Raw genomic sequence first — 16,610 nt, 5'->3', positions numbered from 1 at the left:
ATAGAATAACATACAACACCTGGTGCTCATAACAAGTGCCCTCTTTAATACCCGTCACCTATTTAACCCATCCCCCTGCCCACCTCCACTTTGCTTACCATCAGTTTGTTCTCTATAGCTAAGAGTTTGTTTCTTGGTTTGCCTCTTTTTTTACCCATGTTCATTTGTTTTGTTTCTTAAATTCCACATATGAGTGCAATCATACGGTATTTGCCTTTCTCTGACTGACTTATTTAGTTTAGCATAATACTCTCTAGCTCCATCCATGTCACTGCAAGTGGCAAGATTTCATTCTTTTTTATGGCTGAGTAATATTCCATTGTGTGTGTGTGTGTGTGTGTGTGTGTGTGTGTGTGTGTGTGTGTGTGTGTACCACCTCTTCTTTATCCATTCATCAGTAAATGGACATTTGGGCTCTTTCCATAATTTTGCTATTGTTGATAACACTACTCTAAACATCATATGCATGTGTCCCTTCAAATCAGTATTTTTGTATCCTTTGGGTAAATAGCTAGTAGTGCAATTGCTGGCTCATAGAGTAGGCTGCATTTCTTTAACTGAGTTTAGCTAGGAATGTTTATTTAGTTTAGAGCCTCTGAGACCCTGCATTTCCTTAAATAACTGCATTTGTATTTTGCATTTTTGTTAAGCTTTGGCTACTTATAGTGTACCTTTTCATAATTATAGACCTCAACTATAGTTGAGGGAAGAAAGATTCTTTACCACAATTCTAATTATTGTTCTAGGTCTCTCTAACTCTGACTTCAAGATAGTTGGTGAGCTTGAATGATTGTATAGTTTTTAGAGTGAAAACTGCCTAAGGGTTAAAAATAAAATATTAGATGAGAGATAACACCTTTGAGAAATAAAATGCTTCCCTTCCACTCTTGATAAAAATCCTAAATATTTTGGCAATTTAGCACAGTGACTGGCATATAGTGGGTATGCAATACATGTCTGCTGAAGGGAGAAAGGGAGGAAGACCAGTAACAAGTAAGAAAGTAAAATGGGCAGAGTCTAGTGAAAAAAGTGCATAGTGAATATTATAAAATTATGTACAAATTATAAATAAAAAGTTATTTCATTTGATTTGTAATTATATGTTAAACACTATTTTATTCCACGACCTGTAAAAATGATTAGGCACTTTTTGTCTATTTTTAATTGAAAAAATCCTTTAAAAATTCTCCAAACAAAACAATTTAATAATAAACAGTATTAGAAATTAGAGAATAGCTTCACTATTAAAGAAATTAGCCTAATTCACTTATAAAGTTCCAAGTAGATCAATTAGAAGAAAATGATAGACCCATTCTACCTATGTAAACACTAAATATGATTCTAATAGTCTATGGTTTCCATTGTCAATGTTTTTATAGCGCATTGGAATAGGGATGTTAAATCATGATGACTACAGTTATTATTGTATTGTGAAAAATCATGGTGACAACTTGAGTTAGGAAGGGAAACAGTGTGGGGTTTATTGCTCTTCTCAATGTTTCTACAAAAAGAGTGAAGTTGAATTTACTAAACAGAAGAAACATCAAAAATTGGTGGGCAATGGACTTTGTTTATAATCAAGAATGAATTCAGACAGGGGCTGAGAAAGTCTAATGCCAGTGAGTAGACATGTGATAGCATACATTTCTCCTTTTCCTGAAAATGATTTAAATAAGTATTTATATAAGGCAGGGACATGAATAAATTTACTTTATGATTCTGCCCAGAACCTAGATTTTGAAAATTCAATGCCCTGTGGTGAGATATATAGAAAAGGAAAAGCAGATTTGTCTATAATAATTGCCTATTCAAATTAGAATTTTTAGTACTTGATGGAAAAACAGATGAATTTATATTAAGAAAGCTCATCTTTCAGTTACAAATTTCCCAGTTATGAGCATATAGAATCAGTTGGACTGTACTGAGCTTAAAAGAAGCATTTAGAATTCTGATCTTGGGAGTAGATCCACTCAAATCCTCTTTTGCACCCAAATAGGAAAAAAAAAAAAGGTATTGTAAAATTACCTATTGCAAAAAGCAGTTTCCAGTATTTATGACCTCCATCACATTCACACAGTATAACTTTGTTTTGAATTTTTACTGTTTATACTGTTTCTGAGTAAATTAATCTTTTTGATGGTTCAAAGCATACTTGTTAAAATTTATTCTCATGATTATATATGACATTCTGATATAAAGATGTATTTTTTTTTCAGCTAAGTTTAAACACTCAAGGAAAATTGTAAAAGAAGAAAAAAGATGATCATTGATTTTTACAGGACATTGTTCTTAATTTTTTGACAATATGTATATACAAATCTAACATAAAAAATGCTGAAACTGTCCAATAAATACATACATACATAGATGGAATAATGTTTTCCTGTGATTTTAGTCTTTAAAGCAGCAAAAGGGAGTATATTTTTATTCTGAATTTCAGTTGCCTGAGTATAATTATTTCTGTGTGAAATATTATCAGACTTGACCACCCATATCTAACAAAATAAAAGTAACAATACAGGTAATGGAAACAAAAGGTTGTCAGAGTTGTATTTTAATTTTGCATTGAAAACCAGTTAAAATGTTTTAAAATGTCAAAAATCTATTAATCATGTAATTTTTATTTTTCTATTTTAATGATTATATATTCTATTATTAATTTTAGTAGAGTAACTCATTAGCTTAAGACCTTATATGTTAAGAATTGAAAAAAAACCTCTTAAAAGATCAGAAATAAAATGTGTTTAATTTTTTAAATTAATTGTCATTCTCATTAGAATAAGGAACAGTATATCCGTCCTTGTATTGGCCTTAAAAATTAACTGAAAATATTGATTTTATTTTATAATGGAAACTTTTGACCGTCTAATATATATGACAACTATTAGAAACAATGAGGAAAACTAGTAACCTATTGACACTGAACATATATTTTAGGGTACAGAGAAGGACAGAAAGCACATACAAAAACAAATGAACTAGTCTGACCAGAGGAAAACAGTAGAAGTCAATGACATCAGTGTCCATAAACATAAAGTTTAATTGAATGAGTAATAGATGTATTTATTTTAATCTTCCTATCCAGACTAATATTTAAAATGTGCTACTCAAATGCAATGCATGCTCTAGCAACTTGAGAAATAGGAAAAATTTTTGATACCATCAAGTCATTACATTACCATCTGCTTTTCACAGGATTCCCTACTCACTATCAATATACCAGCTGTTCGTGTGCCTCAGAAATTTGTACTTTTACCTCAAGTCTCAAATCAAAATCCATCTCATTTATAAAGTCTTGCATAAACTCCCAAAAGATATTTAAGGGTAGGTTTTTTTTAATACTCCTACTGTATTTTAAAATATATTTTCACTATAACAAATATACTTTTTAGTAATCGTTTGGGATTTGAGTAGATGTCTAGGTGGCTGTTAGATTCTAAGTGTCTGTAATGGATGAGAATGTCTTGTTTACTTTGTACTTCCAGGCCTGGTATACATAGTAGATGCTCAACACCTATTGATTTAGATGAGTAATTTAATCCGATTCAAACACCGTTTTGAATAATAGGTTTATAGAGTGATTACAGGTCATGAGAATGGAAAATTCTGAGTAATGTACCAAGGATTTTGAAACTTATGAAAGTAGGCTCTATTTCAGAAGGGAGAGGAGAAGCCTAGACTATCATGAAAGCACTGATTGTTTTTCTCTACTCCCTGGATAAAATGAAATATATGGCTTCACCTATGGAAATAATAGAAACATTTTCCTAGTAGGAACGAATATTTATAGTGTACTAGTGAAAAGAGTTACATAAAAATATCTGTGTGGAGGGGCGCCTGGGTGGCTCAATTGGTTAAGCATCTGACTCTTGATTTCAGCTCAGGTCATGATCTCAGGGTTGTGAGATAGAGCCCCAAGTTGGGCTCCGTGCTTAGCAGGGAGTCTGCTTCTCTCCCTCTTCCTCTGCGATGCGTGTTCTCTCTCTCTCTCTCTCCAAAAATAAATAAATCTTTTAAGAAATATATCTATGTAGAAAATAAACTATGCATGACATTTCTAAATTTAATTATTTGTAGAGACATTAAATATCAATATACTATTAAAACAGGTCATACCTTTTCTAATATCTCATTTCTATATACTAATTTGTTGACATGTATGTTTTCTTCTTTGTTCAAATTATAACACACTGGCCCTTGTTACTGGAGTTAATTGTAAATCAATGATGGACCTTTATATAACTTCAGGTATGTGGAACAAATAGAAGAAATCGCTTTTAAAATGGTAGCATTTCTATTCACTTTCCCAATTCTTTTTTATTTTGGTAAATTAAGGATCTGAATTAATCATATAATTATCTTGGGTGAATAAACTGGAGTAAGAAAATAATATTCTTATGCTACATTATAATTGCCTTCACCTATTTTACTGAGGCAAACTTGTTCAATGGGAACAAAACAAGTTCTCCCATAAATAACTATTTTTACTGGTATGCAAACACTATGACAAAGAGAACAAAGCAATACTCAAGAGCGTGCCATTGAGTATGCCTATGAGCAATGCAATCCATTAATGTGCTTTCTATTTTGGAAAACTTTTCTGTGAAACTTCTTTTCACTTTTTTTAAAATTTTTTATTGTTATGTTAATCACCATATATTACATCATTAGTTTTTGATGTAGTGTTCCATGATTCATTGTTTGTGCATAACACCCAGTGCTCCATGCCGACTATGCCCTCTTTATTCTTTTCACTATCTTGAATGAAATGCCCATAAGTGTATTTTTTTCTTATAACAATATAAACCTACAATTTTGTAGGCAGCTTATTATACCAAAAATATTTGTCTCTTTTTTGAAGGTGAAATTCAAAGGTCTGCATTCTTTTAAGAATAATCAATCTCTTTAAAGTAAATCCAAGATTGTTGTTTTTTTCTTTTAAAACATTACAAAAACCTTAAAAGGACTTATATGACAGCCAAAGAAGACTTCTGAAATAGAGTTGTAAAAGAAAAGCTACTTGAAGTGGCTACTGAGTTTCACTTACGTTATAGCACTAGTAGATGTGAAATCTGGTCCTTAAAAACAAACAAACAAAATGACAGGTAGGTATAGTTACCTTACGACTATCCGATTAAAAAAAATAGTATCAGAGAAATCAAGTTAAAAAGCTGCTAAACTGGTAATTATACCAAATTTTGTTTGTTCTTATAGCCCTATTCTATATTCATGCCACTTCCTAGACCATGACAATGTCCTAGGAACACAGCTTATGAAATGATTGTTAAAGACAAGTGAAATATTTATATTCCCTAATCTACAACTTTTAACGTAGTAAGTATTATTTCAAGCATAAAGATCAATTGTTCCCATTCAGAGAGGCTTATATTATATGGGATATTTTTTATTAAAAATATGTTCCTGAGAAAGAATTAATAATCGTAGTTTAAAATTTTCAACATTTAATTTATTTTTGTGATAAATATTAGAAGTTATGATAAAATACCTTCTCATTATGCAATAAAATACAAGTCATTCCTTCATCCTCATCCTGAGGTCCTGGGTCTTCGTCTTTATTTTACATATTGTGTTTGTATACAGAATTATCTTTGTCATGGTAGTCTATTGTATTAATTTATCAAAAATAATTCAGCGCTGTGAATTGTGTAAGACTGATGAATCACAGACCTGTACCTCTGAAACAAATCATACATCATAATTTAAAAAAAGAAGAAAAAGAAGATAGCAGGAGGGGAAGAATGAAGGGGGGAATCGGATGGGGAGACGAACCATGAGAGACGATGGACTCTGAGAAACAAACTGAGGGTTCTAGAGGGGAGGGGGTGGGGGGATGGGTTAGCCTGGTGATGGGTATTAAAGAGGGCACATTCTGCATGGAGCACTAGGTGTTATACGCAAACAATGAATCGTGGAACACTACGTCAAAAACTAATGATGTAATGTATGGTGACTAACATAATAAAAAAAATTCAGAGCTTTTATTTTTCAACATAAAACACAAATAGAATCTTATCCTTTATCTACCTTTTGACTGTGTACAACTCTTAAATATATAGACTGCCAGGAAAATTCTTTTTTTTTTTAAGATTTTATTTATTTGACACAGAGAGAGAGAGCACAAGTAGGCAGAGCAGCAGACAGAGGGAGAGTGAGAAGCAGACTCCCTGCTGAGCAGAGAGCCTGATGCAGGGCTCAGTCCCAGGACCCTGGGATCATGACCTGAGCCAAAGGCAGACACTTAACTGACTGAGTCACCCAGATGCCCCTGCCAGGAAAATTCTTTAACTTGTTTTTGGAGTCAGAGTCAGGGCCATGGAAAGTTAACAAAGGGAGTGACATTTGAGTGAATATGAGAATTATAACTGATAAAGCAAAGAGAAAAGAACACCTTTGGTAAGAGAATAACAAGGCTTGAAATTTTATTAGTGCACAGAAATTTCATAGGAAATAAAGCAGTTCTTGTGTGATTATAATAAACACTATAGGGGCTGGGCATGGAGGAACAGAGTTAATATCGTAAGAATAGAAACATAGGCTGGGGTCATATTGAGAAGGTCATAAATACTTGGAGATTTGAGTTATCTACTACAGTCAATAAGGAAACATAAAATTCTTTGAGTATAAAACAAACATTTTAACATTAGTGTCTAGAAAAGTTCATCTTAACAATGGGTGTATAGGAAGAACTGAATGGCGAAGGGACCACTGAAAAGCAAATAATAATTTCAATAATATAATCAATATCTGTGGAGGAAAAGAGGAGGGGAAATGTAAAAGACACTGTTAAGATAATTTTGACAGAGTTCAACTTCCCATTATGTGGGTGTTAAAAAGTAATTTAAAATGACTGTGCTGTTGGAGGATAGTTGGCAAAGAAGATATCAATCTCATGATATTACATATTGTACAGTTTGTGTTGATAGTGGTTCAGCCATTACAACATAAAGCCTCTATGTTTATAGCAGAAGGGGAAAAAGAACTAGAGCATCCCACAGGGGTTTTTCAAAGTTTTAGACTGAAAAAGACACAATTTACTTCCAACGTATTTCCTAGGCCAGAAACAATCAATTGGCTCCACCTAATTATAAGGGGTTTGGGAAGTTTCCCTTCTGCACAGGAATAAATGGAGAACCAGATATTTGTGATTATTATTAGTAAAGTTGGCTACAAACCAAGGGGTTTTCATGAATAAATACAAATATACATCACATCATGATATATTTAAGTTAAATATTGTTTGAAAATCCAGCAGTCTTAATGAGAGCTGCACTATGGAGTTAGGAGACTGTGGAGTTAGAATAAGCCAAAATAGGACACATACATATAAATACATATACACATACCCACATATTTATACATACATATATATGCATATGTATATATATAAAATATACATGCTATTATATATTATACATTAGTACATATTTTATATATACACAATATTATATATATTATATGTGTGCACATATATATACATACATTAATGACATATACAATGAACTGCGTTATATAGAGATAGGGAATGGAAACATTTCCAGAAAAACAGGAAATTTATAAAAAAAATTAGTAAGTAGTGATATTAGCAATATTTTGATCCCTCAGAGTCTGATGGTTTGAATCTCAGAGTCTGATGTTAATAGCGTGTGACTCCATTTATTATCTGGGAATTCTGCATTTTTCTTGGAGGGTATGTTTTGAATTTGTATATGTAGCCTTCTTCTGGATATATTTTGCATATTTGTTGAGGAATTTTCAGTGGCTCTGGTAGGTGGTTTAACCATGTTGTGTATCAATATCAATTGTGGAGATTCAAGAGTTAAAGAAAAAAATAGATATAAATATGTCATTATCATTATTATCATCATCATCATCTACCTCTCCTATTATCATTATCATCCTCTATCTCTATACTTCTGTCCATATGTCCACCTATAAAATCTGTGAATGAGGAAGTAGAAAGTGAGTCACTCTTAGTTACTTAGCTATCTTAACTAGAAGTCTATTTGCCTTTGTTTTGAATGTGTTTAAAATATTTTCATAAATTATCAAAGGTAAAGTAAAATATTTTAAAATTTACATCAGTCAATTTGGGGGGGCTGAATTATTTTACTTATTAACTTGTTTTCAAATATTTAATTTTTATATAATTATTTCAATTAACATTATAATTAAAATACATAAATCTTTTTGTTTCCATAGTTTAGTGAATGTCTACATTAGATTCCTAGAAGTTGAAATAGTTGTCAATATATATCAAAGATAAATATTGTCAAGGTGTTTGTCAAAAAAATAATTCTAGGGACTCCTGAGTGGCTCAGTTGGTTAAGTGACTGCCTTCGGCTCAGGTCATGATCCTGGAGTCCCGGGATCGAGTCTCGCTTCGGGCTCCCTGCTCAGCAGGGAGTCTGCTTCTCCCTCTGACCCTCCCCCCTCTCATGCTCTCTCTCTCTATCTCATTCTCTCTCTCTCAAATAAATAAAATCTTTCAAAAAATCCTATAAAAATACATTAAATTTGGAATAAAATCAATTAAAAGGCATATCTACATCATAATATGTCATAATTACTGATACTTTTCTAAAGAATTAAATACTTTCATACTGGGTAAATGTAAAGGAATATTCATCTTAAGTAATTTCTATCTACAGATGTTTTATCCTTTTGGCTATTTGACTCCTTGGAATTAGAGATTATTCTCATGGTAGAAAAGTTGCAAACTGATTTCTAAAGTGACTAATATAGTGAAGGGATACTGAAATATAATTATTGCAATGTTTAAATAAGACCTTAACTTGATGCTTCCCAGTGGAAATATTAAGCATTTTGAATATGCTCATGTGCAGATATAAATACAAGGGGAAAGGAGAGAGAGAAAGAGAGAGACAAACCAAGAAACAGACTCTTAACCATAGAGAACAAACTGATGGTTGCCAGAGAGGAGGTGGGTGGGGAATGGGTGAAATAGGTGATGGGGATTAAAGAGTAAACTTATCACGATAAACACTGAGTTTTGAATAGAACTGCTGAATCACCGTATTATGCACCTAAAACTAGTATTAACTATACTGGAATTAAAAAAAAATAAAAAACACAATAAATCATTGCAAAAAGTTAAACATTCTAATATGTTAATTTCAAGTTGGAGTTAATAATCTGAATATTTTGAAAAAGAAGCAGAGAAAAGTGGAAGAAAATCACAAGAAATGAAGTTATAAAAATCTATATAAAGTAGACTTTCCAGGAACCAGGAAGAATATAAAATAATTTAGCTCAAGATAGTTTAGTTCTGTATGGATGGAATCCATTAATTCAGCAACAAATGATTAATCATCTAGTATAACATTTGGTTTTGTATATAATACAGTTAATGACTATGAATTAAACAGTAGCCCTGATTCTATAATCTCGCCCCATAACAACTGGCAAATGAAAACACTGTTTTAGGAAAGGATGCAAAATTATACAAGGTAAATGTTGTTATTAGTTTATTATGGTAAAACTGTAAAGTAAATTCAATTAGGATTCTGATAATTAATAAAAGACTATTTGTAAAAACCACTATATTATATGCTTCGTGTGTAAGTCTTTAATGTAAAGAGCAATATAACAAATTGCTCTGTTTTCCATTAATTTTGTTTTTATAAAATATTGCCTGAAAAAGAAAAACAATTATTGGGAATTTCACAACCAAAAAATTATTTAATTAACCCTATCTATTCTATGTGCTATAGAAATATTCCTCACTCTTCAAGCTCAGTTTCATTTCCAGTTAAATATTATTTTAATTCATTCATTCAAATCATTCACTCAGTCATTCAATAAAATTTGAAAATATTCTATATAAAAGGCCCTTTTTGGATCTTGGTTATTATGGTGAGAATGCAACATGAACATAGTCATTGCTCATATGGATCTCAGAGTATGTGGAAAAATCTATGCATGTTTGGGAGGCAATGCAAATAAAGTTTTTGTGTGCACAGTATTCAAGGAGTTTGGCTTTTAAATCCTTTACTACAAATATTCAAGTGGAATTGAATGCCTATACCTAACATCTTCTCAAGCTGTTTACCTATTGTGCTATAAAAAAAATGCATTACTGAAAATATGCTCCAAATCCTCAGCTTTCTATAAGACTAGGCTTTAACTGGTGCTGGAAAGACAAATGGTATCAACCAGTATACTAGGTGAAAAACTGATAGGAACAACTACTTCATAATATTTAAAATATCTCTATTATTTACAAAGATAGCCAGAGATAGAGATGACACTCAAAACTTACCACCTCAGTGGATACCTAGATGGGTAAACTGAGCAAAGATGTGACAGAGTAGATATTTATCCTCAGTCCTGAAACTGGAGAAGGAGGCAGAAGGGAAAAGAAATGGAAAGGGAGAAGATCATATTTAAAACTATTTGGTCAATTAATCTTTGACAAAGCAGGAAAGGATGTCCAGTGGAAAAAAGATAGTGTCCTCAACAAATGGTGTTGGGAAAACTGGACAGCTACATGCAAAAGAATGAAACTGGACCACTTTCTTACACCATTCACAAAAATAAATTCAAAATGGATGAAAGACTTAAGTGTGAGACAGGAATCCATCAAAATCCTAGAGGAGAACACAAGTAGCAACCTCTGTGACCTCAGCTCTAGCAACTTATTACTACCCATGTCCCCGGAGGGAAGGGAAACAAAAGCAAAAATGAACAACTGGGACCTCATCAAGATAAAAAGCTTCTGACAACTACCATATGATCTCACTTACACGTGGAATCTAAAAAAAAAAAAAATGAATTCATAGATAAAGAGAACAGATTGGTGGTTGCCAGATACATGCAGGGGGCAGCAAGTGAAATGTGTCAAGGTACAAAGGTCAAAAAGTGCAAACATCTAGTTATAAAATGAGTAAGTCACAGGGATGGTACGTGCAGTGTTGGTGACTATAGTTAATAGTCACTATATTACTGTACTGTATATTGAAAGTTGCTAAGAAACTAGATCTTAAAATTCCTCACCACAAGAAAAAAAGTATTAACTATGTATGGTGATGGATGTTAACTGGACTTATTGTAGTGATCACTTTGCAAAATACACAAATATCGAGTCATCATGTTGTATACCTGAAGTTAATATAATGTTATATGTCAGTTACATCTCAATAGAAAATAAAACATGACCCCACACACACACACACAGACATAGACACACACACACACACACACACACACACACACACACACACCACACTAAAAAGCTTCTGCACAGCAAAGGAAACAATCAACAAAACTAAAAGGCAACCAACAGAATGGGAGAAGATATTTGCAAATGACATAGCTGATAAAGGGTTAGTATCCAAAAATCTATAAAGAACTTATCAAACTCAACACTCAAAAAAGAAATAATCCCGTTAAGAAATGGGCAGAAGACATGAACAGATATTTTTCCAAAGAAGACCAACAAATGGCCAATAGACACATGAAAAGATGCTCAACACTCGGCATCAAGGAAATACAAATCAAAACCACAATGAGATACCACCTCACACCAGTCAGAATGGCTAAAATTAACCACTCAAGAAATGATAGATGTTGGCGAGGATGCAGAGAAAGAGGAACCCTCTCAGACTCTTGGTGGGACTTCAAGCTGGTGCAGCCACTCTGGAAAACAGTATGGAGGTTCCTCAAAAAGCTGAAAATAGAGCTACCCTACAACCCAGTAATTGCACTACTAGGTATTTACCCAAAGGTATAAATGTTGTGATCTGAAGAGGCACCTTCATCCCAATGTTTATAGCAGCAATGTCCACAATAGCCAAACTATGGAAAGATCCCAGATGTCCATTGACAAATGAATGGATAAAGAAGATGTGGTCAATGGAATATTACTCAGCCATCCAAAGGAATGAAATCTTGCCATTTGCAATGACATGGATGGAACTAAAGTGTATTATGCCAAGTGAAATAAGTCAATCAGAGAAAGACACTTATCATATGGTCTCACTTATATGTGGAATTTAAGAAACAATACAGAGGATCACAGGATAAGAGAGGGAAAAATAAAACAAGATGAAATCAAAGAGGAAGACAAACTATAAGAGACTCTTAACCATAGGAAACAAACTGAGGGTCGCTGGAGGGGAGGGGGTAGGGAATGGGGTAACTGGGTGATGGGGGTTAAGAAGGCCACATGATGTAATGAGCACTGGATATTATATAATACTGATGAATCAATGACCTCTACATCTGAAACTAATAATATATTATATGTTAATTAATTGAATTTAAATTAAAAAAAATTAAAAAATAAGCAAAAAACCATCATATGGAATAAATTATACTGACACAAAGGTTTGTATTCTTCTTAATGTAGCCAGATTCATTTAAGCAAAGGCCAAAAGCATCTTTATATTAAAACCATGTAGATGGGTGTGGTATTTTGAAATGAAAAAAAGAAAAATAAATTTAAAAAAAGGAGTGACAAAACAGATGGAGGGGTTATCATTATCATAGGTGTTAGAGAAATGGAAGAGTCGAGGGGGTGAGTAATGAGATGGGAATAGATAGAGCAAACTATCCATATTCCAGTGATTTTTATCTCCTTAACCCCAATAAACTCTGGGATCTCTTTTTAAGTTCCGTGAAACAGGTCTTTTCTATTTATAATATTTTCTATTTATAAACTAATTTTTTATTTATAATCTTTTCTGTTTATAAACTAATACTCGAGAGTGATAGGGCTACTTCTCCAGAGGCTATGAACAACAAAAACTGATGCAAAATTTATTCAATTCTTGTTAGAAAATTAAGTTAGTCTTACAGAAGAATGAAAATTGATTCTAGATTAATTTAAGGCTTTATACAACTCCAATATATCTTTAGAAAGTACTTAAGGAAATGATTTATTATATTGGTTGATGACTGGTATTGATTAAAGAAATTAAATCTTTGACAATTCACATATTTTGTCAAGAAAAGCAAGCTCTTTCTAATTACGTGTATATAAATTTAAAAAATTCATGTGAAAAGCTAGGAAACTTCAAGACCATTCATAAATACATAAATTCATTTATTTATTTAACAAAAAAATAAACATATCTACCATATGTCAGGTATTACTTTAGTCTCTAGGAAAGGGGCAACATTTTGAAGAGAAAAAAAATAATTTCACTATTGTTTTTATTTCTAAAAGTGTTATATAGAGATATATAATTTACATGTTAATATGATGCACTCAGTCAATATATGTTCACCAGAAGTGGCATTGTTGAATCATATGATGATTCTATTTTTTACTTATTTGAGGAATCACCATACTGTTTTCTGTAGTGGCTGTGCCATTTTATATTCTAACCAACAGTGCATAAGAGCTCCAATTTCTCCATATTCTAACAAACACTTACTATCTTGTTTGTTTTATTTATTTACTTAATAGTAGCCATCTTAATGGGTGTGAGATAGTATCTTATTGTTGCTTTGATTTCCATTTCCCTAATGATTAGTGATGCTGAACATCTTTTCATGTGTTTATTGGCCATTTGTATATTTTCTTTAGAGAAATATCTATTCAAGTCCTTTGCCCATTTTTCAATAAGGTTGTTTGTTTTATATTTATTTGTTCTATAGCTTTAATGTGGTGCTGGCTACATGCCTCCATACATCTATAAAAATTCATTAAACTTCACACTTAATTATGGCGAAATTTACTGTATGAAAATTATAGTCCACTAAACTATATTATACAAGATAATTATTATATAAACATATTTAAAAAACAATAGAGGGATGCCTGGGTGGCTCAGTCGGTTGAGCGTCTGCCTTTGGCTTGGGTCGTGATCCCGGGGTCCTGGGATCAAGTCCTGCACCAGGCTGCATGCTCAGCGGGAAGCCTGCTTCTCCCTCTGCTTGTGCTCACTTGCTCTCTCTCTCTCTCTCTCTCTGACAAATAAATAAATAAAAAATAAAAAATAAAAAACAATATAAAATAAATAAAAGGGTAATTTTACTACTGAAGAGATATGAATGGCAAATTAGCATGTGAAAACACCTCAAATTATCCATCTTTAGAGAAATCAAGATTCAAACCACAGTGCAATACCGGTACATACCCTTGAGTGATAAAATTTAAATGAGTAACAATACAAAGTACAGAGAAGCTATGAAGCAACTACAACTCTTATGCATATGGAGGCAAAATGGCATAGCCACTTTGGGGTGCATGGATGGTTAAGCGTCTGACTTCGGCTCTGGTCATGATCCCAGGGTCCTGGGATCCAGTCCCACATCTGCCTCCCTGCTCAGCAGGGAGTCTGCTTCTCCCTCTCTACCGCTCCCCCCCTGCTCATGCTCTTTCTTGCTCTTCTCTCTCTTAAATAAATAAGTAAATAAATAAATAAGTAGACAAATAAATAAATAAATAAATAAATAAATAAATAAATAAATAAAATCTTTAAGAAAATGATATAGCCACTTTGAAACATAGTTTGGATGTTTCATACAAAGTTAAACCTTCATTTCCCATTAGCCCCAGCCATCCCACTCATAGATATTTACCAGAAAGAATAAAAATATTTGGTCATACGAAGACCTATACAAGAATGTTTATAGCAGCTTCGTTTATAAAAGTGAATACAGGATCAACCCAAATATTCATCAACTGGCGAATAAATAAATACATTGTGAATATCTATATGATGAAATTTTATTCAGCAATAAAATCAAGTGAAATATAGATATATGCAAAAGCATTAATGAATCTTAAAAAATATGCTAAATGAAATAAGTGTAAATGCTGTATGATTCCTTTTAAATGATGTTCATTTATATCCAAAATTATGCAAACACTTCAGATAAGTGAGTGTCAGAACCTAGTGTAAGATTACCAGGGTTAAAGGAGAAGTTGTGAAATAAGTATAAAGTTCTTTATTTTGACAATGGTGGTGGTGATTATATGATTATGTCCCTTATCAAAAATCAGTGAACAGTATAGATACAGACTATTCAATTTATACCTCAATAAACCTGACTCTAAAAATATATACTACACAACACACAAACAAATGATATGCCAGACAGTGGTAAGTGTTCCACAGAAAAATGAGATAGATGAATTCTGTGGGTGTGTTTGTGTTTTCATTTGTCATGGAAAGTATGTTGGCAAGTTAAAATATTATGAATTAGAAATTCATCTGAGAATATAATTAGTAATATTATAGATATTGGTTATTATGCCTATTAGAGGAATAGGTAGAAGGCTCTACTGAGGCAGAAGGGTCAGCAAAGATGCCCACGTGATTGGTGCAGAATGAGAAAGGTAGGAAAATGACAGTACAGAGATAAGGAGCTAGGTTACCTAAGATTCCAAGGTAATTTTAAGATTTTGGCTTTTCTCTGAATGAAGTAAAAGGCTATCAATAGATGGAAGGGGTAGCTCTATGAAAAGATTACTGTTTTAAAAAGACTCTTCTGGCTATAGTTTAAGGATTAGGCTGGAGGGAGCAAAGGGCAGGAAAAGGAAAATCCTTTAGGAAAACATTGCCTTAATTAAAGCAAGTGGGACTTGATTATGAAGGAACGGATCATGATGATTTTTTGTTAAAGTAGTGGGATTCTTGATTTTTTTTTTTTTTTTGACATAACACTGAGAATTTACTGTGGGGTTGATTGTGAGGCATGTGAAAACAAAGACTCATGGTAATTTCAATTTTCTGGATATAAGGAACATGTAAAAGGGTAAGGGAGATTACTGAAGAAGTAGATTGGAATTGTATTAAAGGATAGAATGTGATTTTGACAGTTCAAATTAGAAATATGTATCAGGCTTCCAAGAAGAGACTTTAAGTAGGTGATTGGAAATTTTGATCTGGGTTTGAAAAAGAATTAGGACAAATAAATTTAGGAATGTCCAATGTCAATTATTAGTGAACAGATTTGATCACTTAAAAGATGAGTAATAGAAAAATCCAAAGACTGAACCCTGGGATTTGTCAATATTTCTACTCTTTTTTTGTCCCACTTTTTAAAATGGGATGTTTATTGTGACAATCAGTAATTCACCTGCAGTTGTAAGAGAAATAATAGATCCCATGCACAACTCACCCAATTTCTCCAATGGTAACATTTTGCAAAGCTGTATTATATCACAACAAGGATATTGACATTGATACTATCTACTGATCTTATTCATATTCCTCTAGTTATATTTGTACTCAGGTGTGTGTTTGTCTTTCTGGGTTTCATTTTAAAATGTTACTATTTTATAATTTTAAATATAAGTACAACTTTGAGCCTTTTGCCCAATGTCTCCCCATTATCCCCACATCCCCACACCTGGTGACCACCATTTTACTCTGGTTCTATGCATTCAACTTTCAGATTCTGCATATAAGTGATGTCATGCAGTTTTTTCCTTTCTGTGTCTGACTTTTTTCACTTATCATAATGTCTTAAAGTTCATCGATGTTGTTACAAATAGCAGGATCTTTCTTTTATTTTTAAGTCTGAGTAATATTCCATTATAGGTATTTATAGGATAATTTATCCATTGTCCATCAGCAGTTCGTGTCCATATCTTGGCTATTGGAAATATTGCTGCA

This window comes from Eumetopias jubatus, unplaced genomic scaffold (assembly GCF_037043125.1).
Source record: "Eumetopias jubatus isolate StellerSeaLion01/CBP00866 unplaced genomic scaffold, mEumJub1_p1.0 scaffold_7, whole genome shotgun sequence".
Taxonomy (NCBI): Eukaryota; Metazoa; Chordata; class Mammalia; order Carnivora; family Otariidae; genus Eumetopias; species Eumetopias jubatus.
The sequence above is the reverse complement of the archived record's forward strand: the minus strand, read 5'-3'. Positions refer to the sequence as shown.